This window comes from Terrapene carolina, unplaced genomic scaffold, assembly GCF_002925995.2.
Source record: "Terrapene carolina triunguis isolate 2854851 unplaced genomic scaffold, T_m_triunguis-2.0 Scaffold66, whole genome shotgun sequence".
Lineage (NCBI taxonomy): Eukaryota > Metazoa > Chordata > Testudines > Emydidae > Terrapene > Terrapene triunguis.
In genome coordinates this window covers 89,629,123-89,642,460 of record NW_020664417.1, presented here as the reverse complement: position 1 = coordinate 89,642,460, position 13,338 = coordinate 89,629,123, and the positions used below count along the sequence as shown (strand labels likewise).

General features: G+C 42.3%; 1 long non-coding RNA gene across 1 annotated transcript; it reads left to right on the top strand.

The window, feature by feature from the left end:
• Positions 1–1,153: 1,153 nt before the first annotated feature.
• On the top strand, positions 1,154–11,441 carry LOC112107666. Its single transcript, XR_002908200.3, has 3 exons — positions 1,154–1,249; positions 10,327–10,445; positions 11,366–11,441. It is a non-coding gene; the product is annotated as an uncharacterized LOC112107666 (long non-coding RNA).
• Positions 11,442–13,338: the final 1,897 nt, after the last annotated feature.

Here is a 13,338-nt window from a genome sequence, read left to right as displayed (position 1 = left end):
ATAAAAGCCTTATTTAACAAATACTTTGCCTTTCAAATCTTTAGTGTTTTGGAGGTATCTTTAATAAGAAGGTTAAAAGGCTGTCTAGCGTTGTTTCTCCCAGGGTACTAAGAAGGCGGAGGTTTCTGGATACCAAATCTGGACCCTCGTTTAAAACTGTTTAATGTTAGACAGTTTCAGTGTCATGTTAACACTCGTGACTCTTTGGGCCCATTTAGTCAACTGAAATGAATACAACAGGTGAAAAGAACCTTCTGTTTGTTTGGGACTTTTTGCTGGGTCTGTTACCCTGAAAGAGGATTGATATCAGAGTGACCCAGCCAGAAAGCTGAGTCATGTTAACCCCTGGGGGAGACAGAAAACCCTGGGCAGGAGTCAGGGAACACATGCAGTGCCAGGCTTAGCCAGCAGGGAGTGCTACAGAGTAGGCATGCCCCATGACACCCCTTTATGTAGATTTTCCCCTAACTCCATGCAGTTGTGCAACAGCAGCATCTGTTGGCACTGTTAGAAAAATGTCAAGTAAATAGGGTAAAAAACTAAACAATAATAATTTTGCTTCTGGCCTTGCTTTTAGTTTAAACAGGCTAAATAAGCAAGCAAAAAAATGTAAGTGAAAGCACAAGGCTGCCTGCCCCTTTTCCTTCCCCCCGTAGCTGGTAGCCTTGAAGATAAGGGGCTAATCGAGCAAGGGGTTGCTATGGTAACCAAGCAGCTGGAGGGGTGGGGAGGATGTAAGAAGGAGATGCAAGGTCTGCAAAATAGTAACGATGGCCAAAAGTAACCCCTCTCTTTAGCCCTCCCATCAGGTACAAAAGAGGTGGTCTTGTCGACCCCAGACTCAAGACCACCCAGAACTGAACATGACCATATATTGGAAGAGGTGGTACCAGGAAAGGAGCACTACAAGTATAATTAGGTTTGCCAAGAAGAGGGAGGTGAAAGAGGGAGCTCCATCGGCATTTGGAGATAGGGGTCAGGAGAAGAAGGGGGTTCTATCAGCGTATAGAATAATCGTTGGGGAAGGGGAAAAGGAAAACTCTATCAGCATATAGAAATAGCCCAACTGGTGTGAAGAGCTTCGAAATATGCTTGCTTGTTTAGCCCCAATAAACCCATCAAATTGCCTGCAGACTGGACTCTGGACTGTTATTTTCCAACAAACTGTGTCTGGGAATTAAGAGGGAGGAGGAGCTGGACCTCCCGCCAACATTTTGGTGCCGTGACTCGGATACACTTCGCTGAATGGGTAAGTAATACGGTAGCAGCCTGGTAAGTCCCCTGTGTCAACTGTTCACGCAGCTGTTTGACGTGGGTATGGAGGGCTCTCGTGAAGAGAGTTGCGGTTTCTTGCAAGCTAAAATAACGAAGTTTTAAACAAATATATACAAAAAAATCAGGGTCTATACCAGGTATAGGGGTCAACCTAAAATAAAATAAATAAATAAATAAATAAAAAAAATATTTAAGACAGTAGATCCAGGGTGTTTTTGCTGGCACTAGCTTATCTGTAGAGCGTCTAGAAAACAAAAGAACCATTTCCCAGCCCGGTGGTGGGGACAGATTATTGCTTAAAAAAATACCCCTTCCTTTTGCACATTTTTTTGGCTTAAAAGCCAGGGTTCTCCCTGCGTGCTCAGTTAGCCTTAGCAAAAAATTTAGGGTGGATAAGCCTTAAAAGCTGTTTTTAAATTTTTACCCACCATGGATTAAGAGCTTTGACTTGATTTTTTTTTAATTCCATTTTGTGGCATGTGATGGATTTTTACTCCAGTGGAAAGCAATGCAGACTATGAGGTGAGATGCTTCAGTCCTTACGATCAACTCTGTGCTAAAGCTAACATTACAAAGATGGACAAGGCAGTTTAAACAATTCCTTGCCACAAACTCAGTGGCAATATGACGATTACAAGCACAAAGATCAGTGAGAGAGCAGTCCTCTTGTGAATGTTGGAGGGCAATTACCCTTACCAAGAAGCGGCTTGACCTGAGACATTCATAAGCCTGAGCCATGGAGTGGAGAATACCACTGGCAGTGTTGGAAATTTTTCATGCAGAAAGTTTTCCAGCAGAGGGATACAGCTCCATTGAAACTGAAGTTTTTTGTGCAGAAAAAAAAATTGACAAAAATAATTGGTTTCCCCCATAGGAAGTTTCTAAATGAAGTGTTTCAACTGTAAAGACATTTTTTAAAAAACCCTCAAAAACAAACACAATGAAGTGACATTTTGAATAGGAATATCAATTTGAAGTAAACATTTTTGTTTAAATGTAAAATGTCATTCCGTGTTGGTTTTTCAATACCAAAAAGACATCTTAAGTTGAAAAAAAAAAAGTTTCAAATAGTTTTGTAAGCTTCCCATGGAAACTCAATTTTTTCCTGTGTTTTCACCACAAAAAGCACCCTCACAACTGGCTTCCTTGATGAAAGTCTCAGCAGAGAGGCCATGGATTGAATGGGCCATAGGGATTAAACCATTTCCTTAATCCTAGGTGCCCAAAATGGTTTCAAAAAAGTGCTATATTGCCCAATAGCACAGTCCACAATACCATTTTAAAGCACAAGCTGCTTATTTAAATTCATAGCATTTATAAAGCACTTTACAAAAGTAAGTATCATTATCCCAATTCTACAAATGGGGAAAGTGAGGCATGGAGAGGTTAAGTGACTGGTCCAAAGTGGGAGCAAAGGAGTCAGATGCTGGGAATGAATCATGGTTGTGGGTTAGTGACACAGACTTTGTAGTGGAAAAAAGGGGCAAAAGAGTAAAGAGTGGAGTCCAGGGAGTTGCCAACAAGTCAGTAGAGGAGTGGGAGAAGGGGACTGAGAATAGGAGAGAAATAATGAAAATCAATGGGTTGGACGTCCAAGAAGGTCCAGATGGAGGGGCAGGTTGGTGGCAAGAGGCAGTGGTCTGAATTGAAAGAAAAGTGGCTGTGGCTGGAGAGAGGGAACGTGGCGACAGCAAGATCAGAGAGGGAGCAATGTCTAGGGAAGACAATATCGCATGAGTAGCAGTCGATCTGAGGTTGAAAGGCAGATACACAAGTTAACGGAGGGAATAAAAGTCATAAGTATACAATAGTGTTTGATAGAAATAGTTTTATTTTTGTAGGCACGTGGGCCAGAAGTTGACTCCAGTTTCCTCCAGAACACGGAGCTGATTTGGTGTTCATAGAGAAATTTGCTCTGATTTGGTGTTCATAGAGAGAACCATGAAATTCTGAGTGAGCGATCCACAGCAGTAACCCTGTACTGACTACGTGGGCATTGAGCCCCACCCTGTCTCCTGGAGGGGAATCCGTGACTCCCTCCCCCATTGACAAATGGGGTGTTCCTCCCACCAATGTCCCAGCATAGAGAGTGCGATCTCCCCAGCTGACTGGCAGCCAGAGATGATGGAAGGAACCAAGTGACCCATCCTTGAGGAGCTGGCTGATGTATTCCTTATCCCTGTATCTCTAATCACATATAAGAGATTCACTATTGGTTGAATACTGACCGTGTGCAAAGGGAATGTTGTCCACACACCAAACACCAAGATTATGAATTTGGGGTAAGAAAGGACTTGTACAAGCTGAAAAGCTCTGAAGAGACTTGGGGATTGGCAACAAAGCAGAAACAGGAGGATGGAAGTGTTTAATCCAACCCTCACCTCATATTTGGATTTACCCAGACCCTCTTAGACAAGGCTGATCCATCCTGCATATAGATGTAGGTTTGCCATTGATTCACTGGGAGCTGGAGCAGGCCCCAGGAGCCTTATTCTGCATTCCTTACTCAGGCCAAATTCCCAAAGCAACTGGGATTTTTGCCTGAGTAAGAATTACAAGATCAGAGGTTGAATGCAAAATCTGCTTGCTTCTGAGACCAAAGCATGATCATTCAGCAATGCACCCTAATCATTCCACATAAAGAAATTAGTCAAAATAAAGTAAGATTACCCCAAAATAATAAATGCTCTCTTATAAAGACTTAATGAACAATAAAACACAGAAAGACACATTTTTGTTGCACACACATACTTTCTTGACCTGTCATGAATCGTTGTAAGGCAAGTGTAGGGTCGCTGTAGCTGCAATATAGCAGATTTCCATTTAAATCGCCCATCATACAAATAACTCAATGGCACATTGCTCCCTTAACAATAGCACCTTGTAAATAACATCTAAAAGAGAGGTTAGAGCACTTGTGTTGTCTTTCTTAGGGCCTGATGCAAAGCCCACTGAAGTCAGTGAGGGCTCTTCCATTGATCTTAAATGGGCTTTGATTCAAGCCCGTAAGCCAATTTCATACCAGAATCTATCCATTGACTTCAGTGGAGTTACTCCTGATTTATGATGTAAGTGGAAGCAGGATCAGGCCTTTAATGCGTGGCTGGAAGAGACTGACGATACAGTTAAAATATTCTTGCAAGGTAGGTTTTACTTTAGGCAGTCAAAATGGATCCTAGCATAAAATGATGTTCATTTGGCTTATTTTTATTACAGAGGAGTCTGTATTACAGCTTGGTGAGTCTGCCTGCTGGAAATCTGGCAAGAGTAGCTAGCCAGAAATTAGTTTCATTGCACATGATCAATCAGTTGTGCATTTTTAACTTTCGGGCCACTAGCCTCAATTCTTTCTTCCACATTTATTTTGGAAGCTGTACAAATAAGTTCAAAGAAAATTACAGGACCCACAGGTTATGGAAATGAAAATGGCACCTAATAGAGTATTCAGGGTCAAAAGCCATCGTCAGACCAACTTATAAAAAGGAATCTGAAAATTGTCTTTATCCCGGGGGCAATAGGACTTTTCGCCATAAAAACAAGTTGTGTACTGAACCAAACTCACACAAATTATATGTTTTCATAGACCTCCCAGATCACTGTAAGGCACATTTCTCACAGCCAACCAGGCATATCGGGGAAAGCAGAGCAAGGAAATTCGGAATCATCTGCAAACGTTTATGATACTGGAGAGGAGTTTCTACCCATGGAAAATTCTGTTGAGTAAGAATTTTGTAAATGCAGTGGAGCCTTTTAGAATATTGGGATGCTTCTTGGAGCAGCCAGGGCAAAGAGTCTCCTTGTTACAACCTGCCTCCATCGCGAGGGGAGGTCTTACCGTGCTGACTGGGTGTTAGGGAGTGAACACATTGAGCCCGTCAGCCCCTCAAACACTCTCCTCTGGGCTACACCAGCCCTGTCTTTGCCTTGCAGGTTGATAGTAGATGCACCCTAGCCCATGAGTCCCTCAGAAGTGTCCCACTCTGGTGTCTAGCCCCCAATCACCGGATACCCAGAGAAATCCCAGATCCTCTGTTCCCAGAGGAACAGTATACCCAGTTTAACCTTAGACGACAGCTCTGGTAGTACACACAGCACACGTTCAATTACAAAACAAAAAGGAAATTTAAGAAAGAACAGAGATTCAGTGAGAGAGATGAGAACAAGTGGTTACATCTAAACCAAAACAATAACATGCATTCTAAAGCCTGCGCTTAACTAACAAGTTTCCCTCTTTAGACAGGAGAATCTCTCACCGAAAGTTTTCTTCAGCCTTTTCAACCAAGCCTGGCTGAGATCCCTTTATCATGAAGCAAACCCACTGTCAGTTTACTTCTTAGGTGAAGGATGCCAGGATGCCTCTCTGTACCCCCAAAATATACCAGAACAGAACTTTGAAGGTCACCTCAAAATAGGGGCCTTCCACCCCTGTTTACTTCTTCCTGTTAATTTCCTCTCTCTGAAGATTTCACAATCCTTCATTAGCATTCAGCTTAGACTGTAAATGGATGCCAGTTATGAACCATACAACATTTGAAATGAAAACAGACAGCCAGATAAACATTTCTTGCCTGAAAAAGCAGCCTGCTTTTTCCCTTTGCGGGTGATCAGTCCCTAGTCACAGACCTTAAGAACATAATTTTCAGTGTTTAATCTCCTTACATAACATCCATAGATATGTGTTGCAATGATGATGATGACCAGGGTGACACAGGCTTTCATTAGAGACCTTGCATGGCATCCTTAGGGATATAGGATTCCTTGGCTTCATCCAATGTACTGCGAGGTGCCAATTGACAGAGGGCACAGAGGTCCTTGGGTCACAAATACCAAAAGCCCAATTTATTTCTTTAGATCTAACTAATAGTACCAAACCCAAAAGATCCATACAAAGAGCTGAAAACCAGTTGATCATCCAACATAATAGCCACACAGCAGGATTAAGTATATGAACCACATATAAGCTCATCTCACCAGCAAAACAAAACATACATTATTTTTTTATTAAACAAAAATATATATACAATCACACCTGATTCCACAGATACCTTGTCCTCCCACCTTCCTCCCTTCTCTTTGTCTGCTTATTCATCTGTTGCCTATTATCTGAATCTTTGATTGTGAGGTTTTTGGGGTAGGGACTTTGTTTTATTTGGTTGAACAGTGCCTAGTATAATGGGGCCCTGATCCCCAGTTAGAGTGTTTGTGTAACCCTCACACCTTCTGGGTGTGGTGTTCTGTCCCATCTAGTGGCACTGAGACCACTTAGAGAGAGAGATTAATAAGTCTGCTCTACAACCTTAGGTAGCAGTAATATGGCTTTTAGCTCATGCAGTAGAGGCTCATGCACTAGGCTCCAGGTTCAATCCCGCCCGCCGATGACTGGAGTCTGTTGGTGTTACACTTGGACACTACCACAACAGAAATAATAAATAATAATCTGGGCAACAAGCTAACACCTCATGGAAAATTGGAAGAGGCTGCTCTCATCACCACTACGCAATGCACATAGCTAGCCTGTGTAACAACAAACACACCTATTCCAATCAAATGAGGATCATTGAATATTGTTGTCTTTTGACACCAGATGTTCTCTTATGAGTAAGAGTACGAGAGGAGCTCTGCCATAACTGGGGAGTATCTGAGATACTGATCTGTGTGTATTTCTGCTAACAGTGCCAAACATGCACATGTATAACAGTTATCTCTGCTAGCTAAATTACTGGAGCTGCTCATGTAGCTAACTTGGTAGAGGGTTCTTGTTTTGGAGAGGAGACCGATGCTCCAATTCTGCTGACTCCTTTTGATATTGAATGTTTTAAAATAGACTAATATTAGCTGGATGTAGACAGGAGACTCCAAATAGGAGTTGTGTGAATCAATCCTCAAATATCAGAATAACATTATAGGATCTTTTAGTTCTTACTAAAAAAAACCCTAGTGAAGTCAGAGATTTTGCCTGAATGTAAGGTAAGAATTATATAATTTGATGAATCTTTCAACATGGGGTGTACAGATGTAGCAGAACACTAGCACTAAAAGGACTGCATTCATGTGCTTACAGGAAATGTGAAATTAGCCTTCTTTATGACTGGAAAATTATTCAGTGTCTTTCTCTGTTCACCAACATAAATCAGTTCATCGCCACTTGTGTAACAAGTTCTCAGGATGAATCATGAACAAACTATGCAGTCTCTCATAAGATCCCATTTTTTCCTCAAACATACTAAAACCTTTATTGTTGTTTTTGTGAATAACCCAATAGACTGCTTATGTTAACAGAATGCCCAATGTGACATAAAAAAAAGGAAGTATTGACAATTACAGTACAAGTCCCACACAATCAGTAGAAACAGGTTCAAATCAGATTTACTTATTTCATTAACGTATACAATGTATGTCCTGATCCAAAGTCGCCTGAAGTCAATGGAAAGTCACTTAATACCAATAAAGCACTTGGGCTGTGTACCAAAAAAATAATTCAATAATTAAAAACTCATGGACCAGGCCCAATGGCCCAGCTACAGAGCATTCCCCACTCCCACCCCTTACCCCATCTGTGCAGAAGGGAACAACTGATAGAAAAAAAGGGGAATTTCTACAAATGATCAGGGACAAAATGTGTGAAATTGGAAAGAATTTCAGGCCTGGGGCCTTAAATTTTCACCTGTCCTGAGGTATTTCCTGCCCTGCAAAGTGAATGCTGTTGAACAGCATTGATTTCCTATAGAAAGACCCTGCCCTTTCTCCACGAGATGTGGAATTAAGACAAATAAACTGTACGATAAACGGCTTCAAACATTTCTGGGGACTAGGTGAGCATTTCAGCCCTGATCCACAAAGAGACTTAGGTGTGGCAACGCTCAGCATCACAATGCTTAACTTTTGGCACCTAGAAAAGTCACAGGAACAACACTGTGATCTATAACGCCTGAGTTAGGCACCTAGGCTCCCTGTACAATGAATGGGCAGAGCTAGATGCCTTAGACTATGAGCCACATAAGCCAGCATGCTAGGCCATGAACCACCTAAGGTAGCCAATGGGAGATGCTGGTGAGAGAGCTGAGTCCTCCTTACAGATAGAAGAGGTGAAGTGACCTGCTCAGCGAATTAATGAGAGAATTAGGTATAAAACGAACAAGTCCCTGACATCCAGTCCTGTATTCAGTCACTGGGCCATACAGACCACACTCAGGTGCTAAAAACAGACACAGAGGGCCGAAGGTCTTCCTCAAGCAGGAAGCACCAGTAACAAAGCCTACTACTCAGAAGGCCCTTTCCTACTCCAGTTCATTTTGTCCTTCAGTACAGCAGCACCCCTTCAATCACAGTGCTGCAGCGTCTCAGCCCTGCTTGTAGTGGAGCCATACCCTCAGGTTATGAAATTGAAATGAGTGACAGTAAAAACTACAGCTGAGATTTTCAAAGCTGCCTAGGCTATGCAATTCCCGTTAACACCAGTGTGGTAGGTGATAATTGCTACATTCTAATAAGACGAGCCCTGTGCTACATGCTTATAATGGAGTCAAACTTGCCTGGACTTTCATTCCACTAATAGTGAAGTACATTAAAACAATGTAGGGTTTTCACTCCATTTCACTGCATGCAAAGTTTGAGTATAACTAGGTTCGCTACAAGTGTTGCCGGCTCCCATGTCTTTATCTAGAGGACTGTTCATCGCAAACTCTCTGTATACTACTATATCACGTTCCATAGCCCAATATGTTGGCATAACGGGGGCAAAAATCTATTAGCAGGGATTGGAATCAAGCAGAGAGCTGCAGGTTAATTATTACTGACTCACTAGAGCATGTGTGGCTCATTAGACTCCAGCCTGAATATTAGGAAGGTGGGAAAAGCCCATGGAGAGAGATGCTAGGGTCTGGGGCAGGGCCAATGGGAAAGTAGCACTAGCAGCAACCAAGCCTGGGAGAAGGATTAGCTTGGGGTTTATGTCATGTTATTTTTGAATTAGTGTTTTGTTAATAAAACCAAGCCCCAAAGGGGATGACTGACTTTTTACAATGAGGGTAAAGTTTGTTTGGAACTACAAGGAGACTCCACCAGCTTGCAGTTATAATATAATATATGGAGATATACCTACCTCATAGAGCTGGAAGGGACCTCGAAAGGTCATTGAGTCCAGCCCCCTGCCTTCACTAGCAGGACCGAGTACTGATTTTTGCCCCAGATCCCTAAGTGGCCCCCTCAAGGATTGAACTCACAACCCTGGGTTTAGCAGGCCAATGCTCGAACCACTGGCATAACCTAGGCTATTTGCACTCTTCTCTAACCTAGTTCAGCCTTTATGTACCCTAGACATGATCTTCTGTAACCTGGGCATGACCTTTGAAACCTCAAATTCCTTGTATAACTTCTTTTTTCTTATATTTGCGTCTCTCTTTTAAAACCAGCTGTGTCTTTTCACCAGCAGTGGAGCTTTTCAGCAATGCAGCATTATGTAAACATGCATTGATACATCCTCCAAACTTTGTTTTATCAACAAAAGATCAAAAGTACTCACTGCAACCATCAAAGCAACCTAGACTTTCTTGGTGAAAGCAGCCAAGCTCTTTCTTTTAATTGCCCAATAGCAAACATAAGGGGATTTTTCTTTCTTTTACAGTTAAAAATAAGTCAGGAACAGGAGGGCAGTGGTTTAAATGATCTCTTAATCATGTATTTCTAACCTTCCCCGCATTCCAAGCCGGAAGTCAATACTTCAAGCTCCTTCCCCCCCCCCCGCTAAGAAAAAATCTTTATCTTAACAATGGAAACAAATCTTTTCTTTAAAATGTTTCAATAGGCCTTGATTCTGTAAAACAAGCCACTTCTCTGACAGGTGCGTTGATTTCACAGAGTAAGCATGCTAAATAAAAGGGCAGACAAACATCACAGCTGCTTGAGCAAAAGTACCAGGAACAATTCAGCACATACAATATGTACCTAGCAGTATGGGGGCAGGCAGATTTGGTTCTCCTTACTGTGCTTTTTAAAATGTCACTAGTTTGTTGTCTCTCACATATAAAAATGGCCTCGTTTCTTCCCATTTAGGAATTTACTTGACCAGAGTTATCTCCATTTGCTTTCTCAAAGTCTCAGGATGGAACTAAGCACAACGGTCAAAGCTGGCCCCAGATCCAGAATCTGAAGTTGTTCAGGTCATGTCCAAGGTTTGCTGAGCTACAGTCTGTTTATTCATCTACTTTCCCTAGCTTAAGCAGCTGTAAAGTGAAACTAAAATCTAATCAAGTTACCAATTTGCCATGCCCAAGAACATTGCCTGCTAAGATAGTCCGAGGGGCATCACCCCTTTTATTAATAACAAGTTACTTTGCAGAGAACAGGAGCGAGATCTAACAAGCCGTTTTCCAATCACACTGATTGCTTTAGTTTGAATGTTGCTTCCCTTTCCCCTCCCTTCTTGTACCTCCTTTGAGGCAGGAACTCTATCTTCCTATGTGTTTGTACAGCACTTAGTACATTTTTGGGTGCTACTGTGATATAAATAATATTATAAACAGGGCTGCTCAGCAGACATTGATTTGCAATAAGCGGGGGAAATCCCTCCCTGTGATGCAGAGGGGTGGTATGATAGAAAGAAGTCATGGGGCCTCTACAGCTTTCCATCAGTGCATCCTCACAATAGCCAGGCAGGAGACACAACCACCATAGCACTAAATGAAGGGTCCAGCTAGCAGAATGACCAGCTCCCTCTACTCCTAAGAGAATGTGGTTGCTAGTTTGGGCTCTGATCAATTAAGCCCAGACACTGCCCCACTGCAGATGCTGTGATACGGAGCACTCACTTACTGGGAGGGGGCACAGCTGCTGTTGTCCAACATGTTCCTTTTGGGCCCTACGCAGAGTCCCCTCCCTCACACTGGCAGGATGATTTGGGGATTTCCGTCACAACTAGCACTGCTCTGCTGTGCAGCCACATTGCATAAGGAGTAATATTTGCCCTTAGAGTGGTATAGACAGGGGGAAGAGCTCTTAATTGTGAAGTAAATGCCAGTCAGCTCAGCTGACCTGAATAATTCTGCAGCACACTGGTGTATCTGTGATCTTAAAACCATGTCTCTATTTACAGGGACTCGGAGAGGGTGTATTTTCAGTGAATGGAATCACACTGCAGACATTTTCTCTACTTGGATTTTGGCATAAAGGTGGGTACAGCAAAAGAAAAAGCCGAGGGTACAGAAATTTGTTTCTACTATTGTAGTGCCCTGGGGAGAGGTTAGAAAAATATATGATGTCTATGAAATCATTTGAAACAGTTCATTACAGTGCAACACTTGACATTCTACTTACATTTAACACCTTTAAACACATTTTTAACTGGATTTGCTTGTGTGCACATTTTTAATTACTTGCCTCTCGGCTTGCTGGTTATGGGCAACATTATTCGTGCTAGACCTGGGCCCAATCCAGCATTCTTTGAGCACTTCAGTGGGAGTTTAGAGTGCTCAGAGAACATAAGGATCAAGCCCAGTGTGCATGTCATCATAGGAAACAGAGCAATTAATATTGTTGCACATGCTGTAAACCAAAAGTCATAGGCTACATTAATTCTTGGGTGTAACTCCATTGGAATTACACCAGGAATTAATTTGGACTGCTACATCTCCCCTTGTTATGCCATAGGCTCCCCTTTTGGTACTAGGGTGACCAGATGTCCCGATTTTATAGGGACAGTCCCGATTTTGGGGGCTTTTTCCTACATAGGCTCCTATTATCCTCCATCCCCGTCCCGATTTTTCACACTTGCCCTCTGGTCACCCTATTTGGTACATTCATAGAGCTGTCAGTGTTCTGTATACTCTCGCTACCAAAAGCACTCCTTTACAGAAGCATTTTACCATACATCCTGCAGAAAATATTTCTGCAGTGCTGTAATATGTAAAATATATGAAACACTCAATCTAGAAACAGTGGGATCTATCAAAGTCAGATCAGACAGTGACTTGTTCATTCTGCAACACATGTGTGAGCCATTGCTTTAACACGGCACAGAACAAGTCACTTTCAACTCTGTCAGCGTACCAAAAAGAACAGACAAATGCAGTACCGGGGCTGAAGCTGAAAGGATTGGCTACCCTGGGTTTCATTTACTTGCACATCTGACAAAATGAATTCTAGGCCAGCTGGAATTGCCGGGGAAGCAAGCTGTGTAACTTCAGGGGGGATGATGCTACTATCCCGAGAGACATTTTGGTCTAATATTTTTTCTTGCTGTTAACAATTTGTACATGTTTATTTTTACTCTTCATCTTTTAATGTGCCCCAGTACTTTCCATTCCACCAGTGATGCCAGTTTTGATGTCCTATTCACCTTGTTCTCGCATTCCTTTCTCTATGCTTCTCCATTCCCTTGTTGCATTCTCTAACTTGTTCTTCATTTCTTCTTCCCTGCCATCCACTACATAGGGAATGCCTTGCCCATCCCAGTTCACTAAACTTCCTCCCTCTCCTCACTGAAGTCCCTCCTTCGAGATTCCCAGTGCATCCTGTCTTACAGAATCATAGAAATGTAGGGTTGGAAGGGATCTCAGGAGATCATCAAGTGCAGCCCCTTGCACTGAGGCAGGACCAAGGAAACCTAGACCATCCCTGACAGGTGTTTGTCTAACCTCTTCTTAACAGCTTCCAGTGATAGGGATTCCACAACCTCCCTTGGAAGCCTATTCCAGAGCTTAACTATCCTTATAGTTAGAAAGGATTCCCTAATATATAACCTAAAATTCTCTTGCTGATGATTAAGACCATTAGTTCTTCTCCTACTGTCAGTGGACATGGAGAATAATTGATTGCCTTCTTCTATACAACAGCCTGTAAGATATTTGAAGACTGTTATCAGGTCCCTCCTCAGCCTTCTTTTCTCGAAACTAACATGCCCTAGTTTTTTAACCTTTCCTCATAGAGCTGTTTTTTTAACCCTTTTATCATTTGTTGTCATTTTCTTCTAGACTCTCTCCAAATCTGTCCACATCTTTCTTAAAGTGTAGCACCTGGAACTGTACAATGCTCCAGCTGAGGCCTGACCAGTGCCAAGTAGAGTAGGAC